This window comes from Aquila chrysaetos (assembly GCF_900496995.4).
Source record: "Aquila chrysaetos chrysaetos chromosome W unlocalized genomic scaffold, bAquChr1.4 W_unloc_5, whole genome shotgun sequence".
NCBI lineage: Eukaryota > Metazoa > Chordata > Aves > Accipitriformes > Accipitridae > Aquila > Aquila chrysaetos.
The window spans coordinates 179,405-198,970 of record NW_024470325.1 but is presented as its reverse complement, the minus strand read 5'-3'; the positions used below and the strand labels follow the sequence as shown (position 1 = coordinate 198,970).

Sequence of the window (19,566 nt, the reverse complement as noted above, 5' to 3'; positions counted from 1 at the left end):
AGCGACTCTCTATATAGAGAGATTTTTAAGTTTCCTGGGGGAAGCACTCAGTACAGCCAAGTGTTCGAATCTCACCCAGTAGGTGTCTCTATGGGGAGGAAGAGAGGCTCAGCCCGTTGACTGGTCCCAGAAGCCAGCGATGTCCTCCTGACTCGTCTATGATGGTATCTTCCCTAATAGTCTTCCTCTTTGGGGGTCTTTTTGTACTATTTTTTCTTTTAGGTGGAGCTTGAGTGAGTCTAGGCATACATACCTTTACTTTGATTGGCATAAAGTTCTCTTGCTTTGCTTTTAAAGGTATATGCTAGAAAAAATTCAGAGCGCATGCTCCATTGGGGAGTGGTTGCACCCTGGAGGGTGGGTAACTTTGGGGATGGAGGTGTGTTTTGGTAGTATAATGATAGTATACAAGCAAAGTTCACCCAGAGGACATGATTTAGCGTGTCACTACTCCAGAACAGGGCACTTATGATACAAATCAGAGGTAAGGCCACAGGGTTGACAGAACCCCCATTGTTTCACCTCCTTGCTTCAGTCGATTCAATGCAGGGACCTTCCCTTCTTGTTCCAGTAGTTCCAGTTCCCTATCCCTGCGGTGATATCACAGAGCCTGGCCGTGGTGTCTCCACTCTGCTCCACCCTCCGTGTTGTTTCTCTTAGAGTCAGCATCCCAAGCTCCCCTGGCGTTGCTAACATCTAAGCTTGCAGGTTATGTTGCTGAGGGAATTATTATGGAACAGATCTCTTGCATATCCACTGCATTCCACCCTGGAGGTTTACCTTCCCTTAAGGGCGGGGACAAATCAGTAAGTCACCTCCAGCAATCACTCCACAGTCACACACAGAAATGTCAGGGCTCTGTGAGGTGTCCACATCTGAGCTGTTCTCATGCACTCCTCATACACACAGGGTGTTCAGAGACACGGGTCCTACCCTTGCACACACATGGGTGGTGCATTGTGGCAGTCATAGCATCTCTCTGGCCCTCCTCTTGACACTCCCAGAGGCTGGCAGGTGCCTCAGCCCTGCGGTGGATTGCCCTGCTCTGCACTCATCGGAGGTGCCCCAAGGCATGAGGAATGGACACGGGGACCTCAGGTCAAGGAAGCACATCCCAGCGCTGCATTCTGTTGGTTTCCCAGGGGACGTTACTCTCAAAGTGAAGTAACTTCAGGACACTGACATTCATGGGATCCCCAGGAATAGCTGATGGCATTTGTGCTCACTCAGGTTCGTCTCCCCACACGCATGCAATTTGCGTGCTTACAACTCATCTCTACAATGTAAGCATGGACAACATTATCAGAAGTGAAAAAACAAAATAAAAAAAAATAAATCAAAACAACATCAACAACTACAAAACATATAAAAGACAGGTTGGGCCTGTAATGAGTTACGTTATGAGTGATATGCAGAAGAAGATGGGCAGTATATTGCTACTAAAAAAACTTCTGGTCCTAAGTTTCTGAACTGCATCCTTGAGCTCCTGGTTCCTCACGCTGTAGATGAGGGGGTTCAGTGCTGGAGGCACCACTGAGTACAGAACTGCCACCACCAGGTCCTGGTGTGGGGACGAGATGGAGTGGGGCTTCAGGTAGGTAAACATGCCCGTACTGACATACATGGAGACCACGGCCAGGTGAGGGAGGCACATGGAAAAGGCTTTGTGCCGTCCCTGCTCAGAGGGGATCCTCAGCACGACCCTGAAGATCTGCACGTAAGACAGCAGAATAAAACCAAAACACCCAAATGCCACACAGACACTAACCACAATAAGCCCAGCCTCCCTGAGGTAGGCATCTGAGCAGGAGAGCTTGAGGATCTGGGGAACTTCACAGAAGAACTGGTCCACAGCATTGCCCTTGCAGAATGGTAGTGAAAATGTGTTGGCAGTGTGCAGCACAGCAGTGAGAAACCCACTGCCCCAGGCAGCTGCTGCCATGTGGACACAAGCTCTGCTGCCCAGGAGGGTCCCATAGTGCAGGGGTTTGCAGATGGCAACGTAGCGGTCATAGGCCATGATGGTGAGAAGATAAAACTCTGCTGACATCAGAATAAAAAAGAAAAAAACCTGAGAAGCACACCCTTGGTAGGAGGTGGCCCTGGTGTCCCAGAGCGAGTTGGCCATGGATTTGGGGGACAGTGGTGGAGATGTAACCGAGGTCGAGGAGGGCGAGGTTGAGGAGGAAGAAGTACATGGGGGTGTGGAGGCGGTGGTCACAGGCTACGGCAGTGACGATGAGGCCATTGGCCAGGAGGGCAGCCAGGTAGATGCCCAGGAAGAGCCAGAAGTGCAAGAGCTGCAGGTCCCGTGTGTCTGCAAATGCCAAGAGGAAGAACTCACTCATGGAGCTGCCATTGGACATTTGCTGGTTCTTGAAATGGGGGCATTGCCCTAAGAAAGAAAAGACGGGAAAATTACAGCAGAATTCTCTGAGCAAAGCCAACGCCATTCTTTTAGAAATCCACCCCCACACGAATTCCAGTGCATTTCCTCTCTTTGCTTTGTGCTGGCTGAGTGTGCTTTGAAGAGCAGGACTTCTGCCCATACGCTGCCAAGGAGTCAGCTGTGCCCTGCTGGTTTGTGACAGCAACCAATGTCAGTTGTAATCCACATTTAATGGAAAAGTTCAATACCTGCACACAGGACTCACAAGAGTGTAGTCTACAGAAGAGAGGCTTAGCATGTCTTTATGATATTTTTTCTCTGGTTTTTTTTTTTTTTTTATTTTCCAGCATCACAACTGGTGAGTACTATTTTTAGGGGTAGAAATCCTCATTCTTGTGATTGAAAGTGTGGAGTCTTAAGACAAAACAGGCAAAAGGGCTCAGTGCTCTGTGGCTCAGCGCAGTCAGGAGAGCTGCGGTGTCCATCAGTCTTGTTCCCAGCTGCCCTGCACTTTCACTTCTGCTACCTCGAGGATGACTGCACATACAAATTACTCTTAAAAAAAAAGAACAAATAACTGGACTCTGATGAAAGCAGGGGAATCTTGTTTCAAAGGGCAGATCTCCAAGCTCTTCTTTTTCCAGCACAGAGGTGTAGTTGTGATGGAGAGGGCAGGACACAGCCCCTCTCAGAGAGAAGCAGCAGGATCTGAGAGGAGACTGGCAACCTACAAGGGATGGCTCAGCACTCCCGAGGATCCTACAGGAGAGCCACACCTTTCTGGTGGGCAGCACGCAAGCCCAGCAGGACAGGCCAAACAGACGGTCAGGTGTCCTGAAGATAGTATGTCTTAAATGGAGTCAGCTCATTGCCCAGCAGACATCTACAGTAAAGGACCAAAAGAGAGCTGCCTGAATGCAGCCTCTCCCAATCCTTGCTTGCAATTTCCTCCCACTCCCTGCCCATGCCTCGGCTGCTTGGAGCTGTATTTGCCAGCAACTGTTTCTCTTTCCCCAGGTCTCCTCCCTGTCCCTGATCACAGATCCCATCTGTCGTGGTTTAACCCCAGCCAGCAACTAAGCACCACGCAGCCGCTCACTCACTCTCCCCCCCCACCCAGTGGGATGGGGGAGAAAATCGGAAAAAGAAGTAAAACTCATGGATTGAGATAAGAACGGTTTAATAGAACAGAAAAGAAGAAACTAATAATGATAATGATAACACTAATAAAATGACAACAGCAATAATGAAAGGATTGGAATGTACAATTTATGCGCAGTGCAATTGTTCACCACCCGCCGACCGGCACCCAGCTAGTCCCCCGGGCGGCGATTCCCTGCCCCCACTCCCCAGTTCCTATACTAGATGGGACGTCACAGGGTATGGAATACCCCGTTGGCCAGTTTGGGTCAGGTGCCCTGGCTGTGTCCTGTGCCAACTTCTTGTGCCCCTCCAGCTTTCTCGCTGGCTGGGGACGAGAAGCTGAAAAATCCTTGACTTCAGTCTAAACACTACTTAGCAACAACTGAAAACATCAGTGTTATCAACATTCTTCTCATACTGAACTCAAAACATAGCACCGTACCAGCTACTAGGAAGACAGTTAACTCTATCCCAGCTGAAACCAGGACACCATCCCACCCAGTGTGTGCTCAGCTCTGCCCTGCAGACATCTTCTGGCAGCAAGGCACTGCCCAGGGGGATCTCCGTGCTGGCAAGTGTTACAGAGAATAGCAGATAAACCCTGAAGGGACCACAGCAATGATGATAATGCTTTCTGTAGGCTGAGGTGGCTGAAGTGACTTTATCTTTTTTTTTTCCCTTGAAAAGCCTATTCATCACTCACTGTAATACCGTAGGAGTCTCGGTCTCTTGTGCAAACCTGACAGCTCCATTACCATTTCCACCCACCATCACAGCTGGAAAGTGAAAGCACCAACCTTGGAAAGCACCTTGACTCCCAGGTAGCCCCTGCCTTGATGTCCGTCTTGAAAAGTGCCCTGTGAAGTGTCCCAGGGGTGATCTGGAGCTGTGAACAGCCCTGACCTGCACAGCACCCTCTTGAGAGCAGAACGACCCTGCCCTGCACTACTGGGGGTTGCTCCTTCCACCCAGAGCTTCTCCTTGCAGTGCCATGGGGAGCTCCCCAGGCAGGCTGAGTGCTGAACCTGGAAGGCAGCAGAGTCCCTGCCCCAGCACACAGTCCCCTGGAGTGCAGGGAGCCTGCTCTGAAATACAGCCCTGGGCACCTCTAGCCACACACTGGGGCTTCACAGCTACTCAAAATTGCCTCAAAAAAGCCCCCTCCTTACAGATAACACAAGCTGTGGGCTGTGCCAGCTTTAGGAGATGCCTCCAGGAACTACAGCTGCATTGCCCTGCACCCAGAGACTTACCGTGTCAAGAGCTGCAATGATTTCTCCTCTTTTGAGCTCTCAGTCATCCTCCCAATCCTGACTGCCTTTAAGCTCTTAATCTGCCTTGCTCATTGCCCTGAGATACCCTGGGAGTGCCCTTCGCCCTGCTGCTCTTTGCAGAGGAGCTGCCCCTGGGCAGAGCTGTCTCTCTGCAGCGCAGCCCACTTGCCATCAGCTCCTTCCCTCCCAGCATCCTGGATCAGCTCAGCAGCAGAGGCCCAGCCCAAGGCATTTTAATGACCCCTCTGGTGGCTTTGACGCTAAGTCCATGAGCCTCAGACCCTGAGAGAAAGTTGATGAAACCTCTCAAGCACTCAAATTTGCATTCAGATGCAAATTCCAAAGTGTCTTGGAGCATTAATGGGTCCCACTGAGGGACATTACTGACAAAGCAACCCTGGGGGCTGGTTAAAGCAGAAAACAGGAGGCAGTGATGAAAGGTAGGCAACGGCAATGTAAAGGTGGCTCTGGAGGCTGAGTAAACTGGCATGTGTCTTATCAAGCCAAAGGGCCAGGCTCTGGCCCCTAGCCCTTGGGAAGGGAGATCCTGTCCCACACCCATGGCTCAGGGCTCTTCCTGCTGCAGTGTTTTGTAAGGACTTGCAATGCCAAGTGCAGGACTATGGTATGACACCTCCCAGGCTCTTGGGTGGAGACAAGGAGGCCATGACGGCATAGTGCTGTAAGGGTTAGGTGTCTCCCAATAGGCCTTGGTGACACAGACAACAGCCACAGCCACCTGGAGAAAGAATTCCGCTCTCCTGGGGGCTTTCAACCTTGTCAGCTCCCTTGACCATCTCCACCACAGGCTGTCCTGTGGTGTCCTATGCCTGCACCTGTTTCCTTGAAGGCTGTTGATGTCCACTGTGCTTACCAACCTTGCTCTCACTTGAGCATCTTCCTACCCTTACTGCTATCTCTCCATCCTCACAGGCTGTTCTTTGAAATACAAAGCTCCAGCTAATCCAGACTTTTTCTGGGTGGACTATTCTACCACAGCACTGCACTTGGAGTGACGTTGCCGGTAACTCAAAGTGACGTGAAATCCTCATGTCCAGCCTCAACTTCCAAGGCTCCACTTCGTGCCATTATTTTTTTCTCGTATTGTTTCCCAATTTTGAGAAAAACTCCCCCACCTCTGAAACCATGAAACCACACCTCAACCAGTCTCAGGATAGTCTGGGTGGCCATGCTCATCCTAAGGCAGACCTGTATGCAGGTGGCCTTGTTCATGGCAAGCATGCACCACTGGCTGGTATGGTGTCCCTTGTAGTGCCCAGGGCCTTCTCCTCAGCGTCACTGCTCAGCCGGTCAGGTCCAAGCCTGCTCTGATGAACGAGATTATTCTTCCTCCTAATGCAGGACTGTCCACTCCTCCTTATAAACTTCAAGAGGTTTCTGTTGGCCAGAGTCCCAGAGTTTCTCGGGGCCCTCTGGACTGAAGCTCCATTTTATCGGCTGTTAGTGCCTGTGTGCAGATAGCTCACCCTGATGGTGGTGTCTCTCACAAGATAACAGCATGAGGAGGCGCAGGGCTTTACAGACCCAGGTAGGATCCACCATGAGCACAGCCTTCAAAACACCAAATGAAAGGTGGTTTAGGTGTTTTAGCAAAGGCTTGCTTTACATTGCAAGATAACATTTAATTTAAATTAATTTGTTTCTCTTTAAGTCGTCTATCTGTAAAACTAAAATAAAATAGCCATTCCATAAATGCCTGGAGCAGGAGGAAGGACACATTTTCACTTTGCATTCACATGAGAATACTTCTGAAAGGACAACCAAGTATAGCCCTGTCTTCAGATTTGCTGCACAAATGCTCTTCTCTCCAATCCCTGATGCACTGCAGTCGTGCTGCTGGTCACTTGCCTGCCATAAAGTAACTAGAGATCTGTTGCACTAAGAGTAACAATGTAACAAAGATGCAACCTACCTGGTAATTCTTACATGTAAGCCAAAAAAGACAATGTTTTAATTTGAGCAGCGATAAAACAGCATGCAACTCCTTGTTAAAAAGTTTATATTGCCTGAAATTAAATTGAACAGTGGTTATGATTTTGTGCCTCCTCTTTAATACCTTCATTCAGAAAATTCACAGAAGTTTCAAATTACATCATCTTGTAGTGAGGTTCTTGCATCATAAAGGAGTAAAATCATCATGGGAGAGCCGATTTTTAATAAGCTCTCTGCCATTCAAATTCCCAGAATCTATGCTCTAAGCAGAAATGCACAACCCTGAGGCAGCCATACAATTTTCTATGCCCCAGGGGTGGAAGCACAGCCCTATCTTTTGTCATGGACTAATCCAAACTGCACTGGAACAAGGCGATGCCCCTGAACATTTACAATACATAGATGACATCATAGCCTCCATGCCGGTGCGGGCAGGGTAGACCTGGCCTCAATACCCGTGTGGGCGGGGTAGACCTGGCCTTCCTACCCTCCCGTGTGGGGTAGACCTGGCCTCCCTGCAAAGGCGAGAGGGGCAGACCTGGCCTCCCTGCCAGCACGGGCGGGGCAGACCTGGCCTCCCTGCCAGCGCGAGCAGGGTAGATCTGGCCTCTCTACCCAAGTGGGTGGGGTAAACCTGACCACCCTACTGGCAATGTCGGCGTAGACCTGACCTCCCTACCCACGCAGGCTGGGTAGACCTGGCCTCCCTACTGGCGTGAGCGGGGTAGACTTTGCCTCCCTACTGGCAAGGGCAGGGTAGACCTCGACTCCCTACCAGCACAGCTGGGGAAGACCCGGCCTCCCTGCCCGCCCAGGCTGGGTAGATGTGTCCTCCATACCCATGCGGGCAAGGTAGACCTGGCCTCCATACTAGCACAGCTGGGGTAGACCTGGCCTCCCTACCGGCAAGGACGGGGTAGATCTGGCATCCCTACCTGCGCGGGCGGGGTAGAACATGGCCTCCCAACCCGCGTGGGCAGGGTAGACCTGGCCTCTCTACTGGTGCGGGTCGAGGTAGACCTGGCATCCACACCCATCGGACGGGGTAGACCCTGGCCTCCCTTCCAGCGTGGGTGAGGTAGACCTGGCATCCACACCCGTCGGACGGGGTAGACCTGGCATTCCAACCGGCACAGGCGTGGAAGACCTGCCCTCACTAACTGCGCGGGGGGTAGAGCAGGCCTCCCTACACGCAAAGGCGGGTCAGACCTGGCCTCTCTACCCACAAGGGCTGGGTAAACATGGCCTCCCTACAGGCAAAGGCGGGCTAGACCTGGCATCCCTACCTGATGCTTCAGGGTAGTACTGTTACCCCTACTGGTACTCTGGGGTAGTTCCGGTACACCTGCTCGTGCTCCCAGATACAAATGGTGTCACAATGGGCGCGCAGGGGTAGACCTGCCCTCCCTCCCTGAACCTCTGGGGTAGGCCTGGTGACCCTACCTGATGCTCCAGGGTTGTACCGTTACCCCTACTGGTACTCTGTAGTAGTTCCGGTACCCCTACTGGTACTCCCGGGTACAACTGGTGTCACAATGGGTGCGCGGGGGTAGACTTGCCCTCCCTACCTGACCGTCTGGGGTAGGCCGGGTGACCCTACCTGATGCTCCGGGGTAGTACCGTTATCCCTGCTGGTACTCCCGGCTAGTACCGGTACCCCCTACTGGTAGTCTGGGGTACACCTGGTGTCACAATGGGCGTGCGGGGGAAGACCCGCCCTCCCTACCTTAACCTCTGGGGTTGCTCTGGTGTCCCCTATCTGATGCTCCGGGGTAGGCCTGGCATCCCTACCTGATGCTCTGGGGTGCTACTGTTGCCCGTACTGGTACTCCTGGGTAGTTCCGGTACCACTGCTGGTACTCCCAGGTACAACGTGTGTCACAAAGGGTGCGTGGGCGTAGACCCGCCCTCCATACCTGACCCTGTGGGGTAGACCTGGCGTACTGTTACCCCTTCTGGTACTCCGGTGTAGTTCCTGTACCCCTACTGGTACTCCCTTCTAGTACCGGTACCTCTGCTTGTACTCCCGGCTAGTACCGGTACCCCCACTTTTACTCTGGGGTACACCTGGTGTCACAGTGTGCACGCATCGGCGTAGACCTGCCCTCCCTACCTGACCCTCTGTGGTTAAGCCTGGCGTCCCTACCTGACCCTCTGGGGTAGGCCTGGTGACCCTACCTGATGCTCCAGGGTAGTACCGTTACCCCACACGCCCATCGTGACACCAGTTGTACCCGGGAGCACCAGTAGTGGTACCGGAACTAGACCGGAGTACCAGTAGGGATAATGGCAGTACCCCAGAGCATCAGGTAGGGTCACCAGGCCTACCCCAGAGGGTCAGGTAGGGAGGGTGGGTCTACCCCCACGTGTACACTGTGACACCAGGTGTACCCGGGAGTACCAGTAGTGTACCGGTACTAGCCAGGAGTACCATCAGAGGTACCGGTACTAGCCGGGAGTACCAGTAGGGGTAACGGTACTACCCTGGAGCATCAGGTAGTGTCGCCAGGCCTACCCTTGAGTTTCACATAGGGACGGCGGGTCTACCCCATGTGCCCATTGTGATACAAGGTGTACCCGTAGGGGTACCGGTACTAGCCGAGAGTACCAGTAGCGGTAACAGTACTACGTCGGACTATCAGGTCGGGTCGCCAGGCCAACCCCAGATTTTCAGGTAGGGAGGGTAAATCTATCCCCACGCGCCCATTGTGACACCAGTTGTACCCGGGAGTGCCAGTAGTGGTACCGGAAACTACCCGGAGTAGCAGTAGGGGTAATGGCAGTACCCCGGAGCATCAGGTAGGGTCACCAGGCCTAACCAAGAGGGTCAGGTAGGGAGGGTGGGTCTTACCCACACGTGTACACTGTGACACCAGGTGTACCTGGGAGTTACCAGTAGTGGTATCAGTACTAGCCGGGAGTACCAGCAGAGGTACCGGTACTAGCCGGGAGTACCAGTAGGGGCAACGGTAGTACCCCGGAGCATAAGGTAGGGTTTGCCAGTCCTACCCCAGGCGTTTCAGGTAGGGAGGGTGGGTCTACCCCCGCACGCCCATTGTGACACCAGGTTGTCCTAGTTTCAGCTGGGATAGAGTTAACTGTCTTCCTAGTAGCTGGTACGGTGCTATGTTTTGAGCTCAGTATGTGAAGAATGTTGATAACACCGATGTTTTCAGTTGTTGCTAAGTAGTGGTTTAGACTAATGTCAAGGAGTTTTCAGCTTCTCATGCTCAGCCAGCGAGAAAGCTGGAGGGGGCACAAGAAGTTGGCACAGGACACAGCCAGGGCACCTGACCCAAACTGGCCAACGGGGTATTCCATACCATGTGACGTCCCATCTAGTATAGGAACTGGGAAGTGGGGGCAGGGAATCGCCGCCCGGGGACTAGCTGGGTGCCGGTCGGCGGGTGGTGAACAATTGCACTGCACATCATTTGTACATTCCAATCCTTTCATTATTGCTGTTGTCATTTAATTAGTGTTATCATTATCATGATAGTTTCTTCTTTTCTGTTCTGTTAAACTGTTCTTATCTCAACCCATGGGTTTTGCTGCTTTTTCCCAATTTTCTCCCCCATCCCACTGGGTGGGGGGGAGAGTGAGTGAGCGGCTTCGTGGTGCTTAGTTGCTGGCTGGGGTTAAACCACAACAGTCCATTTTGGCGCCCAACGTGGCGCCCGAAAGGTTGAGATAACGGCAAACCTGACCAGAGCTCGTTAAAACAAATTTGTTATAAGCATTCATTATATTGGTCTAATAGTCGCTGGTCATTATGCTGATTTATGTGTTCTTAGAGTTGTTGCTCTGGTTTTTAAAGTTCTGTTATGTATCACCTCGCTTGCTGTATGTAGTCCCTTTTCTGCTGCTTATCATCTGTGGGAGGTGGATTAAGGTTTTCGCTTTGATGTATTGTATAACACTGGTTTATGGTATGATAAAGTCATCAGCTGTGGAATTAATCCGGTATTTGCACTCAGCATTGTCACCTTTATAGTGCGGGAGCCATCTGTGGGAAACTATTAATAATTATACCATTTACCTTTCCTCCTTGGAAAACCAGTCTATGAGTGGGATACCTTTCTTCCCCTCTCCTTTCTCCTTCAGTCCAGTTACAATGGTGTTTGGGAATTTTGAAAAATTTGAATACTCTTGGGATGTTGATACCAGCACGGTCCTAGCCCTACTGCTGGGAATTAGCATGCTCCTGAATGTAGTTCAGCTCTTGTTTAAGGTTAAAACAACTATTTAAGAAGATCACCCAGAGGTCTGCCCCGAGGCTGGATAATTATGAGTGGCAGGGTGTGTGGGGTAGGATGGGCAAAGTACCTGGAAAAGCGGGCCACCTCCAATGTTTTGGAAATTCACCCCTGAACAAGTGCAGAATCCAGAAGAACTAGTAAAATATTTGGAAAAGGTATGCTGTCACCCCGGCAGCTCCAGAGAGATACAAATCACTGCAACGTGCTGGGGCCTGGCCCGTGCCTATCGAGCCCTGTTCGACACAACTCAGCACCCTCAAGGGGAAGAGAAGGTCTCTGGACCTAACAACAAACGATGAGCACTGCGGCCACCCAGACCTTGGTGACAGGCACCACGACCCCCTCCAGCCCTGGCAATGAGAACTGTGGCTACCCAAACCTCAGCAACAGGCACTGCAAGCCCCTCCAGCCACGGCAACGAGCACTGCTGCTACCCAAACCTTGGCTGACAGACGCTGCTACCCAAACCTTGGCGAGAGACGCTGCGGTATCCAAAACCAAAACCCGGCGAGCAATACTGCAACTGAACCAGCGGATCAACCTGCACCAGTATCAGTTGCCCCCATACAGAAAAAGAAATATACAAAAAAATCAGCTCGCTTAGCAAAGGATGAAGGTGAACCAGGGTCATCACGGGAACAGGAGGAAGAGGCAGAACCAGAGGTAATAACCCGGTCCCTATCCTTGAGTGAGCTGCGGGATATGCGAAAAGATTTTGGCCGCCGTATAGGTGAGCATATTATCACCTGGCTTCTCCGATGCTGGGACAATGGGGCTAATAGCTTGGAATTAGAAGGTAGGGAAGCCAAGCAGCTGGGATCGCTTGCCAGGGAAGGTGGCATTGACAAGGCAATTGGAAGAGGAACACAAGCCATCAGCCTGTGGAGGCGACTCTTGTCAAGTGTGAAGGAAAGGTACCCCTTTAAGGAAGATGTTATATGTCAATCAAGCAAGTGGACCACCATGGAAAAAGGTATCCAATATCTGAGGGAATTAGCTGTGCTAGAGACGATTCATCATGACCCGGACAACCCACAATTACCCAAAGATCCAGACGAAGTCCAATGCACACGACCCATGTGGCGGAAATTTGTACGGAGCGCACCATCGTCCTATGCCAACTCACTGGCAATAATGACCTGGAAAGACGAAGAGGCACCGACAGTGGATGAAGTGGCTCGCCAACTCCGTCAATACGAAGAAAATCTCTCCTCCTCCCTACAAGCCTGCATTTCGGCTGTGGAGAAGCTGTCCAGAGGATTTCCAGCAATTCAAAAGAGGATATGTCCTATTGCCCACCTGTAAGGACCAATGTCTCAGCTATTAGGAGTGAGCGCTCCTCTGCCCAAGAGAGAGAATATAGAAAGGTACACACCGCGAGGTGCCCTGTGGTTTTACCTATGTGATCATGGAGAGGACATGAGGAAATGGGATGGAAACCTACCTCGGCCCTAAATGCACGGGTACGTGAGCTGCGAGGAAAAACCACCACAAAAGGGGATTCTACTAGGAAAAATGCCGCTCCAGTTTCCAAACAGAGTAGAAGGGGCTGATCTTCTTTCTGATCCTCTTGAAGGGACTTCTGAGCCAATTTTACGAGAAGTGAATACCGGATACTCTGGCCAGAATTAGAGGGGCCCTGCCTCCAGCCAGGTGGAGGAAAGGGATAACCGGGTCTATTTGGACTGTGTGGATTCGATGGCCTGGCACGTTAGACCCACAGGAGTACAAGGCTCTAGTGGACACCGGCGCACAGTGCACTCTAATGCCATCAAGTTATAAAGGGGCAGAAACCCATCTGTATTTGCTGTGTGACAGGGGGATCCCAAGAGTTAACTGTATTGGAAGCTGAAGTAAGCCTAACTGGGAATGAATGGCAGAAACACCCATTGTGACTGGTCCGGAGGCTCAGTGTACCCTTGGCATTAGACTATCTCAGGAGAGGGTATTTTCAGGACCCGAAGGGGTATCGATGGGCTTTTGGTATAGCTGCCTTGGAGACGGAGGGCACTGAACAGCTGTCTACCCTGCCTGGTCTCTCTCAAGACCCTTCGATTGTGGGGTTCTGAAGGTTGAAGAACAACAAGTGCCAATTGCTACCACGACGGTGCACCGGCGGCAATATCGCACCAACCGAGACTCTCTGATTCCCATCCACAAGTTGATTCGCCAACTGGAGAGCCAGGAGTGATCAGCAAAACTCGCTCACCCTTTAATAGTCCCATATGGCCAGTGCGAAAGTCTAACGGGGAGTGGAGACTAACAGTTGACTATCGTGGCCTGAATGAAGTTACGCCACTGCTGAGTGCTGCCGTTCCAGATATGCTAGAACTTCAATACGAACTAGAGTCAAAGGCAGCAAGTGGTATGCTACAATTGACATTGCTAATGCGTTTTTCTCAATCCCTCTGGCAGCCAGAGTGTCGTCCACAGTTTGCCTTTACTTGGAGGGGTGTCCAGTACACTTGGAATCGATTGCCCCAGGGGTGGAAACACAGCCTCACCATTTGCCATGGACTGATCCAGACTGCACTGGAAAAAGGTGAAGCTCCGGAACACCTGCAATACATTGATGACATCATTGTATGGGGCAACACGGCACAAGAAGTCTTTGAGAAAGGGAAGAAAATATCCAAATCCTTCTTGAAGCCGGTTTTTGCCATAAAAGAAAGTAAGGTCAAGGACCTGCACAGGAGATCCAGTTTTTAGGAATAAAATGGCAAGGTGGACGTCGTCAGATCCCAATGGATGTGATCAACAAAATAGCAGCTATGTCTCCACCGACTAATAGAAAGGAAACACAGGCTTTCTTAGGTGTTGTGGGTTTTTGGAGAATTGCATATTCCAAATTACAGTCTGATTGTAAGGCCCTCTCTATCAAGTGACCTGGAAGAAGAATGATTTTTAAATGGGGGCCCTGAGCAACAGCAAGCCTTTGAACAAATCAAGCAGAGATTGTTCATGCAGTAGCCCTTGGACCAGGTCCGGGCAGGAACAAGATGTTAAAAAATGTGGCTCTGTACTGCAGCTGGGAGAATGGCCCTAACCTGGAGCCTCTGCAGAAAAGCACCCGGGGAGACCCGAGGTCGACCCCTGGGGTTTTGGAGTCGGGGATATCGAGGATCCGAGGCTCGCTGTACTCCAACTGAAAAGAGATATTGGGCAGTATATGAAGGAGTTCGAGCTGCCTCAGAAGTGGTTGGTTACTGAAACACAGGCTCCTCTTAGCACCCCGACTGCCAGTGCTGGGCTGGAATGTTCAAGGAGGGAGGTATCCTCTCTACACATCACGCGACTGATGCCACGTGGAGAGTAAGTGGATTGCACTGATCACAACAACGGCTTGCAAAGGAAAACCCCAGTCGCCCAGGAATTTTAGAAGTGATCACAGACTGGCCAGAAGGCAAAGATTTTGGAACGTCACCCAGAGGAGGAGGTAACGCGTGCTGAAGAAGCCCCGCTGTATAATAAACTGCCAGAAAATGAGAGGCAATATGCTCTGTTCACTGATGGGTCCTGTCGCATTGTGGGAAAGCATCGGAGGTGGAAGGCTGCTGTATGGAGTCCTACATGACAAGTCGCAGAAACTGCTGAAGGAGAAGGTGAATCGAGTCAGTTTGCAGAGGTGAAGGCATCCAGCTAGCGTTAGACATTGCTGAAAAGAGAAAAGTGGCCAGTGCTCTATCTCTATCCTGACTCATGGATGGTGGCAAATGCCCTGTGGGGGGTGGTTACAAGCAATGGAAGCAGAAGCAACCTGGCAGCACAGAGGTAAACCCATTTGGGCTGCCACACTGTGGCAAGATATCGCGTCCCGGCTAAGGAATCTGGTTGTAAAAGTACGTCATGTAGATGCTCACGTACCCAAGAGTTGGGCCACTGAAGAACATCAAATAACCAACAGGTGGATCAGGCTGCCAAGATTGAAGTGGCTCAGGTGGACCTGGACTGGCAACTTAAGAGTGAACTATTTATGGCTCGATGGGCCCATGATGCTTCAGGCCATCAGGGAAGAGATGCAACATATAGATGGGCTCGTGACGAGGGGTGGACTTGACCATGGACACTATTGCACAGGTTATCCATGAATGTGAAACATGTGCTGCAATTAAGCAAGCCAAACGGTTAAAGCCCCTGTGGTATGGAGGACGATGGCTGAAATATAAATTTGGGGAAGCCTGGCAGATTGACTATATCACACTCCACAAACTCGCCAAGGCAAGCGCTATGTGCTCACATGGTGGAAACAACCACCGGATGGCTGGAAACATATTCTGTACCCCATGCCACCGCCCAGAACGCTATCTTGGGCCTTGAAAAGCAGGTCTCATGGTGACACGGCACCCCAAGAGAATTGAGTCAGACAACGGGACTCATTTCCGAACAACCTCATAGACACCTGGGCCAAAGAGCATGGCATTGAGTGGGTGTATCACATCCCCTATCATGCACCAGCCTCTGGGAAAATTGAGCGATACAACGGACTGTTAAAGACTACATTGAGAGCAATGGGGGGTGGAACTTTCAAACATTGGGATACACATTTAGCAAAAACCACCTGGTTAGGCAACACCAGAGGATCTGCCAATCGGGGTGGCCCTGCCCAGTCAGAATTTTTACGTACTGTAGAAGGGGATAAAGTCCCTGTAGTGCACATAAAAAATATGTTAGGGAAGACAGTCTGGGTTACTCCTGCCTCAGCCAAAGGTGGGGAAAACCCATTTGTGGGATTGCTTTTGCTCAAGGGCCTGGGTGCACTTGGTGGGTGATGCGAAAAGATGGGGAAGTCCAATGCGTGCCTCAAGGGGATTTGATTTTAGGTGAGAATAGCCAGGATTAACCTGTATGATATTAGTTGCTATATAACCCTGCTAACTGTATGTTATCAGTAATATAATTGTTATATGCTATTATCCATTTAGTACTATAGTAAGAGTCACTTAGATCAAGCAAGAAAGAACTGTGATAAAAACTGAGCAAAGCGCGGTAGTGATGGAACCAGAACTGACTCCAGCATGCAACAATCCAACGGTGCACACCATCCTCCTGCTGCGTCCAATGTCACCTGCTCGTCACACTGCACTGAAGCCCAACTCTGCTCTACCGACTGAGAGGACTTTGCATCATCCCTCCTGCCCAGAAAGGCTGGTATGACAAATGGAGCCCAGAGTCAGGAACTAAATGAACTCAACGAACATTTAATGAACATAACCCATAAACTAAAAGAATGATATCTCTGTGTATGTATACATATATAATTATATCATTGTTCATATGTCTCAAAGGGATGGAAAAGCTGATGATGATTGACCAGGATGTAACTAAAGGTATAGGAACTGAGCATGACGTCAATGGTATAGAATAAGGGGTGGATACTGTCCTAGTTTCAGCTGGGATAGAGCTAACTGTCTTCCTAGTAGCTGGTACAGTGCTATGTTTTGAGTTCAGTATGTGAAGAATGTTGATAACACTGATGTTTTCAGTTGTTGCTCAGTAGTGTTTAGACTAATGTAGTTTTCAGCTTCTGATGCCCAGCCAGCGAGAAAGCTGGAGGGGCACAAGAAGTTGGCACAGGACTCAGCCAGGGCACCTGACCCAAACTGGCCAACAGGGTATTCCATACCATGTGACGTCCCATCCAGTATAGGAACTGGGAAGGGGGGGCGGGGAATCGCCGCCCGGGGGACTAGCTGGGTGCCGGTCGGTGGGTGGTGAACAATTGCACTGAGCATCATTTGTACATTCCAATCCTTTCATTATTGCTGTTGTCATTTTATTAGTGTTATCATTATCATTATTCGTTTTCTTTTCTGTTCTATTAAATCGTTCTTATCTCAACCCGTGGGTTTTGCTTCTTTTTCCCGATTTTCTCCCCCATCCCACTGGGTGGGGGGGAGAGTGAGTGAGCGGCTGCGTGGTGCTTAGTTGCTGGCTGGGGTTAAACCACGACAATCGCTCATCCATGTGGCCCTCCACCCCCTGCTGCCTGTGTGATGGGGGTCAGGAATGGTGCTTTTTCCACCTCACCCAGGCCTGGTGCTGGCCTTTCCATATTCTTGCCCACACAGATTCCCCCCGGGGCCGTGTGAGTGGCAGCGGGAGAGTCTCAGCCCGTCATCATCTGCATCATCCTGGGGGCCCTTCTCTGCCTGCTCCTGGCCCTCCTGGCTGGGCAAGCACTAAGCACCAGGGCTGGGCGCAGAGGTTGGTCTTTCCACTGCGCTCCCAGGGGGAGATAGATACCTCCTGGAAGGGCTGCAGGGTGTCAGTGAGGGGCCCAGGCAGAGCTGGGGGGATGAGACTGTGTGCTGCCACCAGTCCCATGCACCACCCCATTGAGTGCCTGGCCGTGGGGCACCAGCAGCAAGGGGTGGAGAGAGCCCAGAGGCGGGGGGAGGTAGCGATGGGGTGAGGAGAGAAATGGCAGAGTGGTCTGGGGGAGATGTGAGCAGAAGGGAGATGGCCAAGCTGGCAGTGCTCTGGGTAGTGCTGGGGGGGGTTCTGGGACAAGGAAGATGATGGGAGGAGTGCAGGGCAGCAGGGTCCATCTCCGTGGTGTCAGGCCCCCAGGCCGTCCCTCTGCCCAGCCCTGCCCACCCCCTGGCTACCCTAGACCCATGGGGCAGATAGGGGAAAGCTCCAGGTGGGGAAACATGGGAGCTGCTCCAGGGTCAGACGGGGGGCATGACCCAGGAGCCAGAGGGGCATGAGCGCTGTCTCCGAGGGATGATGCGAGGGAGACGCTGCCCCAGATAATCTCCACAGCGATGTTGCCCTCACTGGGGACGTGGCAGCTGTGCCTGGACAGTGCAGTGGGGCTGTGCTGTCGGGCCAGTCCTGGCCTGGCCCAAGAAACAGGTTTGGGGCAGCGCAGTGTGATCCCATTGCCCCTCTGCCTGTCCCTTGCCAGCCCTGCCTCTGTCCCCAGGCTCCAGGAGTGCTCAGGAGCCCTTCCCTGAGGCCCTGTACGAGGAGATCGGTTACAGCCCAGTGTGGGAGAAGCAGGCGAGGTTTGGTCGCTCAGGTGGGTGTGGGTCCTCCCTGGAGGCACATGTGCAGGACCCTTTCCCCTGGCCCCAACCCCGGGCTGATTCCCTGAAGCCCCCCAGCCCATGGTCCTTGTGACACTGGGGCCACGTGGTCTGTGGGGAGACCATCCAGGTCCTGGGCCTGGAAGGGGATCTTTCTCCCAAAAAACAGCTTTGCCTGTCCCAGCGGGACAGCCCCTCTCTTCCTGCCCCTGCCCCATGTGACACCCGTGGAGTGAGGGAAGGGGCTGTCCTAGGGCAGCTCTGGGAGCACCTTGAGACAGGGTTTGCCCCAGGGAGGCAGGGTGATTTCCCAGCCCTCCTCCCCATGCAGCCCCAGCTCTGTGGGTCCCCCTTCCCCAGCAGCACTGGCCACGAGCCAGGTCAGTGGGGCTCACTTCGCAATAGCCACTGTGCATCTCTGCAGGCTCCTATTCAGAGGAGTCCCTGACCCAGCTGCAGCCCTACCCGGGGGTCAGCGAGGAGGAGGATGGTCTGGGATCAGCGCCAGGTACCAGGCAGAAGGAGTTGATCTCGCTGAAGACAAGTGATGGAAAGAGGTGTCACTCGTGTCACCGCTGGAGATGGGGAGGACATGGGGGGTCTCCTGTGGTGCTGCCAAACCCATGTCTCAGCCCTGTGTCCCTGCGCATCTTCCCTCTGCTCTGCAGGACGTATCTTCTCACTGTCCAGCTCCCTCTCTTTTCAGATGTTCTTGTCCCACCTGGAGGTGACCCAGCAGGTGGTTATGATGATGCCAGGGAAGTTTCTGATCCCGTGGAGGATGTTGCCCCTGGGCAGGGAGAGAGGGAAATGCTCAGGGAGCCAGAGGAGGGAGCAGAGCCCAGGGATGCACCCGGAGGTGAGAGGGAAATTTAGCACTGGTTCCTGGGGTGCCATCCCTGGTGCCACCCAAGTCACTGCTGTCCTGAGACCCCAGCCTCCTGGGAAGGGGGATATGTCCTGGGAGTTTCCTTGGAGGGACTAGGGGTAGGAGAAGGAGCTGAATGTGGTGAGGAGCAGGGAGGAAGATGATGTAGAGACCCCATGGGCCAAACTGCATTGTCCTGCCTTGCTGCTTGCAGGGACCAGCCTGCGCTCCTGGAGAAGTGCTGAGGTCCCTGGAGCTAAAGGAGACATGTGGCCCCTGTCCCTGGGGAGCCTGGGCTATGATGATGCTGAAGAGGTGTCTCTGGCACATCCCCCTGAGGACACAGCAGCTGTGACACCGGAGCTCTGTGCACAACAGTCCCAGAGCCCCAGGCCATGAGAGCCCATCCCTGCTGTGCAGCCAGGAGGGAGAAGAGGTCTGTGGAGCTGGGAGAGCCGTGAGCACCAGGGAACCATGTCCCTTGGCCCATGGGCAACAGAAACCGCCTGGAATTTCCTCTATTTGTATTCCCATTTTTACGCTGTGCATCATCTTTGTTCGTAATAGAAGAGCTGTGTTCAGCTTTGACCCGGAGCTGGTGCTTGCCTGCCCAAGTGTCAGGGCATCTTCCTGAGGCTGATCAGGAGGA

At 52.2% G+C, this 19,566-nt stretch overlaps 1 pseudogene; it reads right to left on the bottom strand.

Annotated features, from left to right (window-relative positions):
• Positions 1-1,393: 1,393 nt before the first annotated feature.
• On the bottom strand, positions 1,394-2,366 carry LOC115337582 (annotated as a pseudogene).
• Positions 2,367-19,566: the final 17,200 nt, after the last annotated feature.